This window comes from Cebus imitator, unplaced genomic scaffold (assembly GCF_001604975.1).
Source record: "Cebus imitator isolate Cc_AM_T3 unplaced genomic scaffold, Cebus_imitator-1.0 Scaffold229, whole genome shotgun sequence".
NCBI lineage: Eukaryota > Metazoa > Chordata > Mammalia > Primates > Cebidae > Cebus > Cebus imitator.
This window is the reverse complement of record NW_016107544.1, coordinates 1,132,470-1,138,847: the sequence shown is the minus strand read 5'-3', so window position 1 is coordinate 1,138,847 and position 6,378 is coordinate 1,132,470. Positions and strand designations below refer to the sequence as shown.

General features: G+C 38.2%; 1 protein-coding gene and 1 pseudogene across 9 annotated transcripts in view; both read right to left on the bottom strand.

Moving 5' to 3' along the window:
* CEP112 (centrosomal protein 112) overlaps positions 1-6,378 on the bottom strand; it is a 646,693-nt gene that overhangs the window by 401,456 nt on the left and 238,859 nt on the right. The gene's annotated exons all lie outside the window — the stretch shown is intronic.
* On the bottom strand, positions 1,452-1,869 carry LOC108281645 (annotated as a pseudogene). Its single transcript, XR_001816053.2, has one exon. The product of XR_001816053.2 is annotated as a 60S ribosomal protein L34-like (transcript).

Genomic DNA, 6,378 nt, shown 5'->3' with positions numbered 1-6,378 from the left:
AAAAAAAAAAAAAAAAAAGATTGCACAGTGTACCCAACTTGATTCAAGACTTGCTGAATTTACAATTTTCAACATGTAGTTCCAAATGCTTTAAAACATGCAAAAAAATAAGTAAAAGCATGTTGGATCTAACTTATTCTATCACTTTATCCATGTTATGATCAGATGCTCTTTTATATGCAATAAGAAAGAGATGTTCTTACAGTCATGAAAAAGCTCTCCATATCAACAACGTGAAAATGGTGTCTTTTATGGAAAGCAGTGCAGTATTTTATTTGTCTTTAAACCCCTGCGCATTTGGATATAACTTTAGAAAATATTTTTTTCTGAGGTAATTATCAGTTAACGTGGCAACCATTCTATCACTGGCTACTTTATATTACTTATTATTCTGCTTCACTGGTATGTGGAACTACTTCTACTTTGTTCAATTCATACACAATGCCTTCTTTCAGGTTACCTTTTGGTAAGCACTAAGATTAGTTAAGACACGAATATTGGAGGAAATGAACTATGAAAAATGCTTCTTTCACAGTTTTTCACAATATATTTGAAAAAAACATTTCAATGCATTTATTCAGACATGATTAGACTTTAAGGTTCTAGGAACAAAGATACGCAGTGAAAGACAACCAGTTTCACTGCATGAGAACAAAACACGTATTACCACCCACCACTGTGTCTAACACCACGTTCCAGTTTCTGGATCTTAACACTGAAGTTTGAATGCCCTCTAGATTATGGCATGACATTTAGCACCTAAGTATTTCTTTGTAAATCCCAAGTACTGCAATCCCAAAAATATTAAGTCATCAGCGTAAAATTCAATTAGAGTTCTAACATTACTGAGTCACAAGTAATCAGTATTGTGGTCAAGAAAAAACTTAAGGAATTATTAAAGGAAGGACAGTCAAGCAAATTCTGTTTTTTTGTTTCTAACTCAAGACTTTGGTTTCAAGGCTGTCTCTCTCCTTCAATGCTTTTCACATTGGACCTCAAGTGGAAGGCTTCTTAATTGGTCCTCAGCAATCCAGGCTTCAAAATCCTCGACATTTTCCAAGCAAGCCATGGCTGTTATTGACTCTAAGGCCTTTTGCCCATCACACTACCTGGTAGGCCCTTTCATTTTTTTTTTTTTTTCCTTCCAGTCAGTCTTTTCAAGGTTGACTCAAGTTTCCCTTCCTCCCTAAGATGTTCTTTAATCCCACTAACTGAATAAATGCCTTCCTTCTCTCTATGCTCTAGGACTTAACATCTTTATTCTCCTAATACATTGTGTATTTCTCTATAAAATGGAAGTATTTCAAATGTGTAAGCTTTGTTTAGTAATCCAGATCATAAGCCCACAAATAAAACAACTATGACAAACAAGCCTTTCTTATGTATATCACTAGCTGCGATGGTATGCAAAATAAAGATAAGCTGAATTCTTTTTTTTTTTTTTTTAAGTCTTTTCATTTTTATTACTTAAAGTTTCGTTTTTTATTTAGCTTTCTGACTCTGTGCTTGCGCCTTCAACACTTTCACAACGATTTTCTGCTCCTCGATAAGGAAAGCACGCTTGATCCTGTCACGAACACATTTAGCACACATGGAACCACCATAGGCCCTGCTGACATGTTTCTTTGTTTTGGACAATCTCATAAGAACTTTAGGTCTTACGGCACGAACCCCTCAAAGCCTGCCTGGGCACACACCACATGCTGATTTTGGTGCTTTCCCAACCTTCTTGGTATAAAGGTAAACAATTCTATTACCAGGGGTCCGGGACAGCCTAGTTTTGTTAGAGGCGGTATTGTAGGAAAGCCTACGTCGGTATGTCAAACGCTGGACCATTCTGAGTGCCTGCACACAACGTCCCCGTTAGAGTGATAAGCTGAATTCTTAAGGATGATGAGGAGGGACAGCAAGGTGGTGGAATAAAAGTTCCTCAGCTCCAGTCTATTTCATAGAAATCCAACTAGCAACCATTCACAGACAAGAATACCTTTGTGAATATTCCAGAACTTGGGAATGAGGCGGAGACATGCTCTTGGATCACAGAACTGACAAAAGTCACATTAGAAAAATAACAGAAATGGTTTCACGTTGACTGTACCATCCCTCCCACAAACCACCAAGTGCCACACAGAGAGGATGCCCCTGGGGCCATGGTTTCTATAGTGGGAAAGAGAACTAGGGCTGTATATGGAGCTTTCCCAGCATTTCAAGATGCTTGGCAGGAGGCCCACTTCTGCATCACCTTAAAAGGAACACTAAGAGTATCAGCAGGTCTAGGACATCTGAGATCAGCTAGAAACAAAGAAGGGAAAATGGGGTTCACAGCAACCTCTGCATTCTGGTCAGTGGAGACACCCAACCGGAGAGACCAATAAATAGTATCACTGAGCAGGAAGCATGGCTAACAGATTTGCCAAGCTCAAGTCCCTAACCAGATTTGCCACCAAGCCTCAAAGGTTGGCATACTTCCCCAGGCTGAGAGCCAAGCCCAAATCCCAGCATATCTGCAGAGCAGAGCATGTGGTCCAATCCAATCTTAGCAGTCATTTCTCCCGTCCAGCATTGGAGCCCAGTCTGAGGCACAGGCAGGGAGGCAAGCCTAGAACTACACATAACTGTGGGCATCACATCTGGCTTTGCCCATCTGAGTGGCTGGCTGAGAAGCAACCCCAGAGACCTTGCCAGCATTGAAGTCTGGCCCTCAGCCCCATCTTACTACAGATTTCAGGCATGAGTACCACTATGCTAGGAAATCCAGCCTGCAACCTTGCCTAATCAGAGGTTATCACAGAGCCCAGCCAGCAGCTGTGTTTGATTGTGCAGCCTAGCCAATGGTCTCACTGAACTTTGAAGCACAACTAGGAGCCACATCTGACTTCATTAAACAGGCAGCAGCCCGTCCTAACTAAAGAACCCAAAAGCAAGATCTGCTTGCTCATGGTCACTATCAGCTAGTCCACCCAGAATCCTAGGCTACACTAAATATTGAAAGTGTCCATCCCCACCAAAGGACATCTGCAAAGGCCAAAAGAGGTAGCATTCATCAAATGCACAGACACCAAGGCAAGGACACAAAGATTACAAAATATCAAGGAAATATGACACCACAAAAAGAAACTAACACAGCTCCTGCAAGGAACCCTAAAAATATGAAGGTCTATAAAATGACTGACAAAGAATTCAGAATAATCCTTCTAAGAAGATCATGAATGTATTAGTTTGTTCTTGTACTGCTAAAAAGAAATACCTCAGAGTGGATAGTTTATAAAGGAAATGAGGTTTAATTGGCTCACAGTGCCACAGGCTGTACAGGAAGCATGACACTACCATCTGCTCAGCCTCTGTGGAGGCCTCAGGAAATTTATAATCAAGGCAAAAGGCAACGTGGGGAAAAGGTGCATCACATGGCTACAGCAGGAGCAAGAGAGAGAGAGAATGAGGTCAAAGGTGCTACACACTTTTAACAACCAGATCTCATGAGAACTCCCTCACTATAACAAGAACAGCACCAAGGGGATGATGCTAAATCATTCATGAGAACCCACCCCCATCATTCAATCACCTCCAACCAGGTCCTAACTCCAAGATTGGGAATTACAATTTGAAATAAAATTTGGTTTGGGACATAGATCTAAACTATATCATTAGAATTATAAGAAAATATGGATAGAAAATTAAATGAAACTTGAAAAACAATATACAGACAAAAAATTTGACAAAGGAACAGAAATTATTTTAAAAAAATGGAAATCCTAGATATAACGAACACAATAACTAAACCAAAAAAATTGTATTGAAAGCTTGAACATCAGGCTCAAACAAATAGAAGAAAGAATCAGTGAGTTCAAAGATAGAACATTTAAAATTATCAAGTCACAGGAGCAAAAAGAAAAAAGAATAAAGAGGGCTTATAAAGATTATGGGATACCATCAAGAGACCAAACTTTCACATAATAGGAGATCCAAAGGAGAAAAGAAAGAAAAAAAGCATATCTAAGAAAATAATGGTTGAAAGCTTCCCAAATCTGGAAAAAGATTTCAATATCCAGGTACAGAAAATTCAGAGGTTATAACTGAATTTAATCCAAAGAGAGTTCTCACCAAGACACATCATAATCAATTACCAAAATCAAAAACAAACAAAGAATTCTGAAAACTATAAGAGATAAGATACATATCACATACAAGGGAGTTGCAACATGGCTATCAGCAAATTTCTCAGCAGAAACCCTGCCTGCCAGGAGATAGTGGGAAGATATATATTCAAAGGACTGAAGGAGAAAAGCTGCCAATCAAGAATTCTCTACCTGGCAAAGTTATTCTTCAGAAATAAGAGAGAAATAAAATCTTCCCCTACCTCTATATTCCCCACAAAATACGGGAGGTCATCACCATGAGACTTGCCTTATGGGAATTACAAAAAGGAGTTATTTAAGTTGAGAAGCAGTCACTTTCATGTGTTAATAACATAAAACATGAAAGTAAAAAACTACAATAAATTGTTAAGGGAGGCTAAGTGCAGAGGCTCATGTCTGTAATCCCAGCACTTTGGGAGGCTGAGGAGGGCAGATCGCTTGAGCTCAGGAGTTCAAGACCAGTGCCTGGGCAACATAGTGAAACCCCATTTCTACTAAAAATACAAAAATTACCTGGGCACAGTTGTACGTGCCTGTAGTCCCAGCTACTTGGGAGGCTGAGGCATGAGCATCACTTTAGCCTGGGAGGCAGAGGTTGTGGTGAGCTCAGATTACAATACTGCACTACAGCCCAAGTGACAGATGAAGGCTCAGTCTCAAAAAAAAAAAATTGTTAAAGGATACAAATTATAAAAAGATGTAAATTGTGAAATCAAAAACATAAAATTAGGGAAGAATAGAAGTGTAGAGTTTTTTATATGCAATGAAGTTATTATTATCTTGAGGTAGACTGCTATAAGTAGAATTTCTATGTAAGCCTCATGGTAACTACAAAGTAAAAATCTATAGTAGTTGCACAAAACATAAAAAGGATTCAAAGCATATCACTACAGAACATCATCAAATTGCAAAGGAAGATAGCAAATGAGGAAGAAAAAAAACAATTAATCTATAAAACAACCAAAAATGGATTACAAAATAGCAGTACTGAGTCCTTACCTATCAATAATTACTTTGAACATAAATGAACTAAATTCTCCAATCAAAAGACATAAAATAACGGTATAAAAAACAAAACTCAACTGTACATTTCCTACAAGAGACTCATGTCATGTTTATGGACACAAATATACTAAAAGTGAACGGACAGAAAAGATATTTCATGCAAACAGAAATGAAAAGAGAGCAGGGGTAGATATATTTAAACTGGATAAAATAGAGTGTATTAGTCTGTCCTCACACTGCTATGAAGAACTACCCAAGACCAGGGTAATTTAAAGGAAAGAGGTTTAACTGGCTCACAGTTCAGCATGGCTGAGGAGTCCTCAGGAAACTTACAATTATGATAGAAGGAAAAAGGGAAACAAGGCACCTTCTTCACAGGGTGGCAGGAGGGAGTGAGTGCAAGAAGGAAAATGCCAGATACTTATAAAACCATCAGATCTCATAAGATTAACCCACTATCAAGAAAACAGAATGGGAGAAACCACCCCCATGATCCAATTACCTCCACCTGGTCCCACCCTTCACATGTGGAGATTATGAGGATTACAACTTGAGGTGACATTTGGGTGGGGACACAGAGCCATGCCACATCATAGAATTTAAGTCAACACTGTAAAATAAGAAACAGAAAGGCATCATATAGTGATAAAGAGTTCTATTCATCAAGAGGGTAAAACAATTACAAATATATATGCACCCAACATAACAGCACCTAAATATATAAAGCAAATATTCACAGATATGAAGGAAGAGATAAACTGTAATTCAATAACAGTAGAGGACTTCAATACCACACTCTCAGCAGTAGAAAGATCATCCACATAAAACATCAATAAGGAAACATCAGATTTAAACCACACTTTTAGGGCAAAATGCACCTAAGAGACATATGCGCAGCATTCCATCCAACAGCAACAGAATACACGTATGTCTCAAGTACACATGGAATATTCTGCAGAATACATAATATGTTGGGCTACAATACAAGTCTTACCAAATTTAAGAGGATTCAAATAATGCAAGGTGTCTTTTTCAATCATAATGGCATGAAGTTAAAAATCAGTAACAGGAGAAACCTTGGAAAACTCACAAATATGTGAAAAATAACATATTCCTGAACAACAAATAAGTCAAAAAATTTTTTTTAACTTGAGGCAAACAAAAATGGAACACAGGATAAGAAAACTTACGGTATATAGCAAAAGCAGTTCTACAAGGGAAATTAAAGGCAAAAAAA